General features: G+C 43.9%; 1 pseudogene; it reads right to left on the minus strand.

Moving 5' to 3' along the window:
* Window positions 1-5,071: 5,071 nt before the first annotated feature.
* On the minus strand, window positions 5,072-11,331 carry LOC119869573 (annotated as a pseudogene).
* Between the last annotated feature and the right edge of the window lie 130 nt (window positions 11,332-11,461).

Consider the following 11,461-nt stretch of genomic DNA (forward strand, 5'->3'; position numbering starts at 1 on the left):
TCTGATTTTGAGTTCTTTCTCTTTCTCTCTTTTTTAAGAGTCTGGCTAAAGGTTTATCAGTATTGTGTTTTTTTTGTTTTTTTTTTTTTTTTAGTATTGTTGATTTTTTTCAGAAATCAGTTCCTGGGCCGCCCGGGTGGCTCAGTGGTTTAGCGCCACCTTCAGCCCAGGGCATGATCCTGGAGACTCGGAATCGAGTCCCACGTCAGGCTCCCTGCATGAACCACTGCTCCCTCTGTGTCTCTGCTTCTCTCGTTCTCTCTGTCTCTCATGAATAAATAAATAAAATCTTAAAAAAAAAGAAAGAAGAAATCAGTTCCTGGTTTCTTAATTATTCTGTTGGTTTTTTTTTTTTTTTTTAGTTTCTATTTTATTTCTGATCTAATTTTTGTTTCCTTCCTTCTATTGGTTTTGGGTTTTATTTGTACTTTTTCTAGCTCCTTTGGGTATAAGCTTAGGTTGTTTATTTGAAATTTTTCTTCTTGAGGTAGGCCTGTTGCTGTAAACTTTCCTCGTAAAACAGCTTTTGCTGTATCCCAAAGATTTTGGATTTTTATGTTTTATGTATATTTTTTTAAAGATTTTCATTCATTCATTTGACAGAGAGAGACAGAGAGAATGAACTAGCATAAGCAGGGGGAGCTGCAACAGCAGGAGAGGGAGAAGCAGAAGCCTGACATGGGGCTCTATCCCAGGACCGTGGGATCATGACTTGAGCTGAAGTCAGACACTTAACTGACTAAGCCACACAGACACCCCTATTTTCATGTCTTCATGTATTTTTTAATTTCCTATTTGATTTCTTGGTTGACCCATTCATTGTTTGGTAACATATCAATTAACCTTCATGTATTTGTGCTCTTTCCAGTTTTTTTCTTGTGGTTAATTTCTAGTTTCATAGCACTGTGGTCAGAGAGGATGCATGATATGACTTCAGTCTTTGAATTTGTTGGGATTTGTTCTGTGGCCTAATATTGGTCTGTTCCAGAGAATGTTGCATGTGCACTTGGAAAGAATGTCTGTTCTGCTGTTTTAGGATGGAATGTTCTGAATATGTCTGTTAAATCCATCTGGTCCAATGTGTCACTCAAAGCAACTGTTTCCTTGTTGATTTTCCATTTTGATGATTTGTCCATTGATGTAAGTGAGGAGTTAAAGTGTCATACTATTATTGTATTACTATTGATTACTTTCTTATGTTTGTTAGTAACTGCTTTATATATTTGGTGCTCCCATGTTGAGTGCATAAATATTTACAGTTGTTCTTTTTGTTGATTATCCTCCTTATGATTCTATAGTGTCCTTGTCTCTTCCTATGGTCTTTGTTTTAAAATTTATTTTGATCAATATAAGTATTGCTACCCTGGCTTTCTTTTCACATCTCTTTGTATGATAAATGCTTTTCTGTCCCCTCACTTTTTTTTTTTTTAAGATTTCATTTATATATTCATGAGAGACACACACACAGAGATAGAGAGAGAGAGAGAGAGAGAGAGAGAGGCAGAGACACAGGCAGAGGGAGAAGCAAGCTCCATGCAGGGAGCCCGACATGGGACTCAATCCTGGGACTCCAGGATCACACCCTGGGCCAGAGGCAGGCACTAAACCGCTGAGCCACCCAGGGATCTCCTTGTTTGTTTGTTTGTTTGTTTTATCCATTTTGTCACCTTATGCCTTTTGGTTGGAGTTTTAGTTCATTTTCATTCAAAGTAATTACTGATAGATAATTATTTATTGCCAGTTTGTTACTTATGGTGGTGGTGGTGGTGGTTTTTGGTCTAATGGTTGTTTTAATAGTTTTTCCCTTCCTTTCTTTCCTTGCATTTCCCCCTTATGATTGGTTGGCATACTTGAATGATATACTTGGATTTCTTTCTTTTTATTTTTTTGCATGCTTTTGATTTGGTTTGTATATGACATCTGCATATAGTAGCCTATATTAAGTTGATAGTTGCTTAAGCATGAACCCCATATATTAGGTATATGGTGGCATAGTTTATATCCTTTTATTTAGTGAGTCCCTTGACTGATTTTTATAGATATACATAATTTTACTGCTTTTGTGCTTCCTATTTTCTTTACTCATACTTATGGTCTTTCTTTTCCACTCAGAGAGTCCCCTTTAACATTTCTTATAGTGCTCGTTCAGTAGCCTTAATTTCTTTAACTTTTGTTTGTTGGGGAAATTCCTTATCTCTCCTATTCCTTCTTTATCCTTCTTACATCCTTGCTGGAATAGAGTATTCTTGGCTGCAGATTTTTTCTTTCATTACGTTGAATATAGCATGCCGCTTTCTTCTGGCCTGAAAACTTTCTGCTGAGAAATCAGCTGACAGCCTTATGGGATTTTCCTTGCATGTAACTGCTTTCTTTTCTCTTGATGATTTAAAAAAAAAAAAAAAGACTTTAAAAAATTTATTTATTCACGAGAGAGAGAGAGAGAGAGAGCGAGGGGCAGAGACACAGACAGAAGGAGAAGCAGGCTCCATGTAGGAAGCCTGGTGCGGGACTTGATCCTGGGACTCCAGGATCATGCTCTGGGCTGAAGGCAGGTGCTAAACCACTGAGCCACCCAGGGATTCCCCTGCCTTGATGCTTTTAAACATTTCTCTTTATCACTATTTTTTGCCACTTTAATTTCTATGTGTCTTGGTGTGGACCACCTTGGGTTGATTTTGCTGGGGGATCTCTTTGACCCTTGGATCTAGAATACTGCTTCCTTCCTTAGACTTGAGAAATTTTCAGCTATTATTTCCTCAAGTAATTTTGTTGCTCCCTTTCCTCTCTCTTTTCCTTCTGGGATTTCCATAATGTGAATGCTATTATGCTTGATGGTGTTGCTGAGTTCCCTAAGTCTATTCTCATTTTGCTTAACTTTTTTTTCTCTTACCTGATCAGCTTGATTACATTCCATTACTCTGTCCTTCAGGTCACTGATTTGTTCTTCTGCTTCCTCTCATCTACTATTTATTCCCATCTAGTTCATTTTAAATTTATTTCTTGTGTTCTTCATTTCTCATTTGTTCTTTTTGTTGAGCATCACACTGAGGTGGAACATATTCTTTCTTTGGGACATATTCCTCTGTCTCTTCATTTTATCTAACTCTGTGTCTGTTTCTATGTGTTAGGAAAGTCAGCTATGTCTCTTGTTTTTATTTTTTTTTTTAAGATTTTACTTATTTATTCAGGAGAGAGAGACACACACACACACACAGAGGCAAAGACACAGGCAGAGGGAGAAGCAGGCTCCACACAGGGAGCCTGACATAGGACTCGATCCCAAGTCTCCAGGATCACATCTTGGGCCAAAGGCAGTGCTAAACTGCTGAGCCACCCAGGCTGCTCTGTCTCTTGCTTTTGAAAGTAATGGCCTTCTGGACAAGTCCTGTTGTGCCCTACAGTGCAATGTTGCACATTCACCAGGACCTGGTGCTTTAGGAGTGTCTCCTATGTGTGTTGCATGCACCCTGCTGTGTGTCTGAGCTGTGTTTAGTCATTTGCAGTGGCTCACCTTGCCTGTTATGGGTAGTGTTTGTTTCTTGTGGTGTTATTGGGCTGCTCTGGGGCCACCTGAGGTTTGAGTTAAGTCAGACCAGGTGTTTGCAAGATGCAATACCACCAAAATGCCCCATGCTTTCCCTGTGTTGGCCCCTGAGAAGTTTTCCTTGGTGGGTATGGCCCCCACAGTTTGACTGGTGTGTGTGGTTATCTTTCCCTCTCCCCGGGACAGGAGTCCCTTTGGAGTAGTGCTGGTCTCTGTTGGAGCTGCTTACACACTGCCAGGCTTGTGCTACTGCTTTGGAGGGACCTTGGCCAAGAGCATATTGGAGGGAGTGGATCTGCAATATGTGTGGGGGTGAGATGAACAGTGTTTTCAAGGTTTGTGTGTAGGTCCCCTGCAAGAGGGTACCTGTCACTAGTGGAACTGAGGCCAGCCTGGTTGAAGGGGGTGACTCAGCAAAGCAAGCTGGGATGGGAAAGGTGTGGTGTTTGCAAGATTTGCCAGTCACTGGTCTTCTGGGGGAGGGACCCATAGTGCCAGGCCTCATAGGGTCTGGCCTCCTAAGGCCAGGACTGAGGTAGTTCTGCCATAGCATGGCCTGGGGCAGATCTGCCATAGCATGGCCTGGGGAGGTAGACCAGGACTGTGCTATTAGCAAGTAAGGTAGCAAGAGTTGGTGCTGTGCTTGTTCCTGCAGGTAGCTATGTGTTTATGTTAGGGGCATAGGGGATGGAAATGGTGCCCAGCCAGCTCCTCTGTTCCTGGAGGAGTTCCCCCAGTGATCTCTGAGAGGAGGGAAACTCTCCCTCTGGTATGCCCCAGGTGTTTTTCAAACTGCCTCTCTGCTGTATCTCCTGGGTTGTTTGTTGTGCTCTGTCTTTAAGGGAGGGGACTCCATTTCCTTTTGCCCTCCTGGCTCATAGCAGAGCCTGCTGATTTTTAAAATTCCAGGTTTTAAGTCCTTCTGGTTGTAAGAACTCATGAAATTATACAGAAAAATTGAAAGTAAAATTGGGAAAAGGATAAACCAAATACCAGCCAATAGAAACCCTGTGAAGCTTCATTGACATAAAACAAAATAGTTTTAATTTTTTAATTTGTTTTCCTATCATGGTTATATTTTATGTTTTGAAACATGGAAGCATATTTCATTTATTTATTGTTTTAAATGTTTTTCTTTTTTTTTTTAAGATTTTATTTATTTATTCGTGAGAGACACACACACACAGAGAGAATGAGGTAGAGACACAGGCAGAGGGAGAAGCAGGCTCCATGCAGGGAGCCTGAAGTGGGACTCGATTGGGGTTCTCCAGGATCCTGCCCTGGGCTAAAGGTGGCGCTAAACCGCTGAGCCACCTGGGCTGCCCAGAAGCATATTTTAAATACCCTTAAGGCATTCGTTTATTAAAACATTCTCTGCCAAGATTTCACATTAGCTTAAAATTCAAATCAGTCTTTACATTTCTCTACTGAGGACTCCACCTCAGTGTATGACATAAAAGCACCTTCTCCAGCAGTGTTACCAGCGTCCACATGGTGAGCCCCATGGTCAGCCTCTCTGTTCCCCAGGTGACCCAGCTAGATGTTAATACTACTCTGCTCCAGGGAAAAAGCTCCTAACTCAAACTCATTGGAAAAGGGGTGGAACTCCTGCAAAGTGCACTTTTAGAAGAGGTACTGTTTGCTCATGAAAAGAAACCCGTGAGTCCTCTAAGAATAATAAAAGGGGGTATTTTACAGTTAAGCACATGATTTGGAGTGAAGAATTCAGATGTTGCTCTGCTGGTCCAGGCTGTTAATACTTTTCTTGTTCCTCCTGGGGCCCCCTTCATCAGGTATCACAAAGCCTTTATCTGTGGCATAGAGAATGTCCATGATCCTCTGCAATACAGGATTGTTTTCCCCTTCATTCTCCTGGCAAATCAATTCAATGTTTCTTAGCTTTCCAAAGTAGACCTCTCTCTCTTTCTCCAAGTCTTCAACGGCAAAGTTTCAATACATTGACCTGCTTCATCAATTCAGCTGCTTTGTCATCCTCGTTGCCCACACCAGGATTCTTTTGCACCATACCCAGGCTAGTCTTAGGGGTTGCAGTGGGCCTCTGTGGAGCTGCACTGCAGGAGCCAAGAGGTTTCTTTGGTTTGTTCAGAGCTGGAGCAACAAGGGAGGGAGCCACTGCGGTTTCTTTTTCTTTTTCTTTTCTTTTATTTTATTTTTTAAATATTTTATTTATTTATTCATGAGAGGCAGAGAGAGAGAGAGAGAGAGAGAGAGAGAGGCAGAGACACAGGCAGAGGGAGAAGCAGGCTCCATGCTGGGAGCCTGACACGGGACTCGATCCCAGGTCTCCAGGATCAGGCCCTGGGCTGAAGGTGGCACTAAACTGCTGAGCCACCCGGGCTGCCCACTGCAGTTTCTTGACTTTGTCTGGCAGCTACAGTGTCATAGTCTTTTCCATTATAGCTTGCATCAAAAAAACTTCTTGAACCATTGAACAAATTCAAAATTGTCCTGAAACTTTCCCTTTACTAATTTGTCCACAGGAATTATTTTGTCAACACCCATTCTCTTAAATCCTGCTTGTAGTATTGTGAAGTTCTGGATGTGTTCATGCTCTAGTTTAGCCTGGAATTTTCACTTTCTTCAAGGCAATGGAGCCAGGGAAAAGCATATTCATAAACGACAATAGGCAGCCCCTGAGCACAACTGTTCGATTTTTGTCAGATTTAGCTGCAGAGACTCATTGATGCAGGCCAGCATGTCATGTTGACTTAGGTTATCACTGGTGATGGACTTCGGCTCTCAGCAGGACCGTGTCCACTGCCTGTGCCCGGCTTTGGTCCCATCTTCATCTCGTTCAAATCGCCCGACCCAAAATAGTTTTATTTTTTAAATTTCTAATTTTTTTCTGGAGGATCCCTGGGTAGCTCAGTGGTTTAGCGTCTGCGTTTAGCCCAGGGCATGATCCTCTCTGTGTGTCTGTCATGAATAAATATATAAAATCTTTAAAAAAATTTTTTTAAAAAATTTTTTTCCAAAATAGGTTTTTAAGTGGATTCTCTGTGGACAGAGAATCTCTAAATGATGATGAAAGGTTTTGTGCACCGGGAACATATTACAGTTCTAAACTTTTACATGACCAGTAACATTTGTTTATGCAAAAATATGTTGGGCAAAACTTGACAGAATTGCAAAGAGAAATTGACATCATATAAGATACCTTAATACCTTTTAGTAGTGGATTGGTGAAATCATTTTTATTTTTATTTTATTTATTTATTTTTATTTACTTTTTAAAAGATTTTATTTATTTATTCATGAAAGAAACACAGAGAGAGAAAGAGAGAGACACAGGCAGAGGGAGAAGCAGGCTCCATGCAGGGAGCCCGACATGGGACTCTCTGGGATCACACCCTGGGCCGAAGGCAGGCACTAAACCGCTGAGTCACCCGGCTGCCCTTATTTTTATTTTTAAATATTTTATTTATTTATTCATGAGAGACATAGAGAGAGAGGCAGAGGGAGAAGCAGGCTTCCTGCAGGGAGCCCAATGGGGGACTTGATCCCCGGACCCCAGGATCACTACCTGAGCCAAAGGCAGATGCTCAACCACTGAGCCACCCAGGTGACCCAGGTGAAATCATCTTTAACAATTAGTAAGGATGGATGGTCTCAACAAATGAAAAGGGATACACATTCTTTCAGATGGGGATAAGCCATTTATGGATATTGAGCATGTAGAGGGTCATAAAGCAAGCATCAACACATTTCCAAGAACTCCTATTGACCACATTCTCTGACCACAATGCAATCAAGTTAGAAATCAATAACAGAACATAGAGAACCCTATGCATTTGGAAGGTAGGAGATATACTTCTGCATAATTCATGGGTCAACAAGAAATCATAAATTTAGAAACTGTTTAAGCTGACAGCAAAAATGCTACAAATGGAAGTATATGGGATGCCATAAAAGGGAAAAAGTTAACCTTAAATGCTTACATTAGAACAACAACAACAAAAAGGCTGAACATTGCTGAGCTTAATGACCCATTTAAGAAGTTAGGAGAAGAAAGTAATAAACTGAAGGAAAGCAGAAAGAAGGAAAAATAAAGAGCTGAAGTGAAAGGTACAGAAAACAAATATTAACAAAGTAAAATGCTGGTTTTTGAAAGAATGAAATCGACAAGCATGTGGCCGGGCAGCAGGTCTAGAAGTCATTAGTGCTGATGGACGCAGGAGGACAGCAAGGCTCGTGAGTGATACCTTTAAGAAAATGGGAACAGGGGATCCCTGGGTGGCTCAGCGGTTTGGCGCTTGCCTTTGGCTCAGGGCGCGATCCTGGAGTCCCGGGATGGAGTCCCACGTCGGGCTCCCTGCATGGAGCCTGCTTCTCCCTCCTCCTGTGTCTCTGCCTCTCTCTCTCTCTCTATGTCTATCATAAATAAACAAATCTTAAAAAAAAAAAAAGAAAATGGGAACAGATGGGTTACCTCATGATTTTGAACTCAGGGTGAGGAGACTAGCGTTTCTTGCAAAGAATTTGAAGATAAATTAATGGTAGATGATGGAAGACTAAACACATGAAGAAGTGACAGCTGGGGGCCCGCCAGGGCCCTATAGGGAGGGGTGGCAAGGCCCTGGGGGGTTGTCAGGGTAGGGATCAGTCAGGACCATGCCGGATGGAGAGGTGCCCAGGGTGGGGGCTGGCCGGGGGGAGGGGCGCTTTCCTGGAGGACAAGGGTGGGGGTTGGTAGTGTCTGGCATGGACAGTGGAGTCAGGATGAGGAGGCCGGGCAGCCGGAGGAATGGATGGTGAGGGGCTCCTGCGGGGGGTTGGTGCCTCACAGAGACCTGAGCGAGAGGTTAGGGGGAGCAGGGCTGCCCCCCAGGTCAGTGTTCCTTGACTCAGTGACTGTCCCCTGAAAACCGAGTCTACAGGAGGGTTCAAAGATGCGGAGGATGGAGGACACTTCTATGGGGAGGCCGCCCTGTCACTTCCCTGCGCTGCAGGCTGTGCTCCCCACTGGCTCACACTATCAGCTTCACCAACCGAGGTGGGGACCACTCTTCCTCCAGGCAATTTGCAAATAATAGAAGAAAGTACACGCTGTTCTCTTTTTTTTTTTTTTTTTTTTTTTTTTTTTTGCTGTTCTCTTTTAAAAACTGTTTACCCTTCTTAAAAAAGCTTATTTCAAAAAATAGCATTTGGGTCAACTAATTTATAGTATGATAAATAGAACCATCAGGTGCACAAGTATAATGAACAAATCTTAATTATTCATCACTAAGTGTGTTAAGATGTTTGCAGTCTATTATATGGTTACTTTTGAAGACAACTTTCCTTTCAATGTGCTAATAATAGTAGCGCGCCCTATTTCTAGCAAATGGTTTCAGGGTACCAGAAGATGAACCTCTGTCGCCATTTGAGAAACCTCATGTCTGCTTTTTATTTTCTGTTGTATCTTTCCTTTTGTATATTTCATTTTTCATTTATTTATTTATTTATTTATTTGAGAGAGCACACACAAGCCGGGGGAGGGGCAGAGAGAGAAGCAGACTGTCTGCTGAGCGGGGAGTCTGATGTGGAACTCGATTCCAGGACCTTGAGATCATGACCTGAGCCGAAAGTCATGATGCTTAACCAACTGAGCCACCCAGGCGCCCTTCCTTTCGTGAACTTTGATTTTGTGTCTACGTTAAGATAAAGTTATTTTTAAAAAGAAAGCAAATGGCTTACTTCTGTAAAAAATGTTTTGTAAAGTTTTTAAAACCTCTTTTTATTATGGAACATTTCAAGCACCTCCTCGGTACCTAGCTTTGTCACACCAACCAGTCTGCTCTTGTAGTCACAGGGCCTTCTCCTGGTGTGTCCTCTCCTTAAAGGGACACAGTTGTTGGAGAAGGGCCCTCCCTACTCCAGTGTGACCTCACTGAGCTTGATCACATCTGCAGCGACCCTGTTTCCAGTTAAGGCCACGTTCTCAGGCACTGGGGGTGAAGACTTCAGCAAATCTTTTTTGGGAACACAACTCAACCCACAGTAGCTGTTTAGAACTGGGGTTAAGAGCACGGGCTTTGGAAGGAGGCCTGTTATCAAGTCCCAAAGTCCTCAAATTCCAAGTGGTACCAGCTTGGCCAGGTTACCACTTTTTTTTTTCCCTAAAATATTTTATCTATTCATGAGAGAAACACAGAGATAGGCAGAGACATAGGCAGAGGGAGAAGCAGACTCCCCGGAGGGATGATCCCAGGAACCTGGGATCACAACCTGAGCCAAAGGCAGATGCTCAACCACTGAGCCACCCAGGCGTTCCCCAGGTTTCCACTTCTGTGCCGACACCGACTACCTCAGATGCTGTGTGAGGATCCGAGACCACGTGTGCCGGCCCCGGAAAGTGCCTGGCAGGAAAAGCACTCAATAGTTTATAGCTTCTCCTCCCCCCTTCTTTTCCTGTGCATTGTTGTTATTTGTAGCGCTAGTAATTATTAATAGAATGTGGGCAAGATAGGCCTCATCCAGAAAGTGAGATCTCAGTGAGATTTGAAGGTGGTGAGGGAGGTGGCTGAGCTGAAGTCTGGGGTGGGGGCCGGGGGGCCGTTCCGGGAAGAGGAAATAGCTGGAACTTAAGATTCTGTGATGTTGCTCTACTTTTTTCTGCTTGCACACTAGAGTGTAAGCTCCTGAGGGGAGAGGTCTGTCATGTTGGCAGACGTGGCCCAGACCCTGTGGATAGTGCCCAGCAGGCCCATGGTAGGTTCTTGGTGCACAGCAAAGTAGTTGTTAAATAAATTAATATTGAATTCTAATTGATCCACATGAGACAAGTCTTCTCTTTGATGGGGTCCTGAGAAGTAACAGGGATTTTGCCATTCCAGGCTGGTTTCCTGGCAATCTCCCGACCAGGGATCACCCACCTGCCCCCTCCTTCCTCTTGCCACTTCTTTTTTTTTTTTTTTTTTTTAATAAATATTTATTTATTTATTTATGATAGACATAGAGAGAGAGAGAGGCAGAGACACAGGAGGAGGGAAAAGCAGGCTCCACGCCGGGAGCCCGATGCGGTACTCGATCCTGGGACTCCAGGACCACGCCCTAGGCCAAAGGCAGGCACTAAACCGCTGAGCCACCCAGGGATTCCCCCTCCTGCCACTTCTGATTGGGAGTTATCCCAAAGGCTGTTCCTCAAATGGCACTTTTTTTTTTTTTTTTTGGAAGTTTCTGGAAATTGTTTCAGCTGTTATAAAGGAGACAAGACACAAAACAGACAGTACATGGGAATTCTCAAAATATCATGGAATGGCTGCTTCTGGATTTTAAGAAGTTCAGGGATGAGCTCATCTGATCCTCTGCGCCTTGGAGGGGCTGTCTTGGTGCATGTCTCTCTGCTCTTATCCACTCCCAGCTCCCTGGAGCCGGTGTTGCTTTTTCTCCATTCTCCTCCCCAGGGGAGGGAGCTTGTCCCTCGTGCTGTTCATGCTCTGCCTGGCAGCCCCTGGCACCTCAACCACCTGGGGCAGCCCCGCCGCACCCCACCCCCCCCCCACCCCCCGCCCCGAGACCTTGCGACCATGGGTGTGCACGGCCCCTCGTTAGAACAGGAGCAGGGCGCTCGCCCTCCGGAGCCTGCCTTCAGCATTGTCTTGTCTTCTGGAATCCCTGTGTCAGAACTCAAATATGAAGGCTTAAGGTAGAGACGGCCGCCCCTGAATTTCTGGAGGACACTCCATGTTCTGTGGCGTCTCTTCACCTTTAGCAGGTCCCCTGGCCACTTAGGGGAACAGGTTCGGGTGATTGGGCACGTCACCAGCCTCACGATCTTCGATCATCGTTGATGTCCTGGCCTTGTCCAACCACTCATCATCAAACATTGGACAGACGTTCACGACGCACCCCTCAGGCCCAGAGATGAGCCCGAGTAAGAGTGTGCGGATGAGTAGGAGCCAGTTGAGGGACACA

This window comes from Canis lupus, chromosome 16, assembly GCF_011100685.1.
Source record: "Canis lupus familiaris isolate Mischka breed German Shepherd chromosome 16, alternate assembly UU_Cfam_GSD_1.0, whole genome shotgun sequence".
In the NCBI taxonomy this organism is placed as follows: Eukaryota; Metazoa; Chordata; class Mammalia; order Carnivora; family Canidae; genus Canis; species Canis lupus.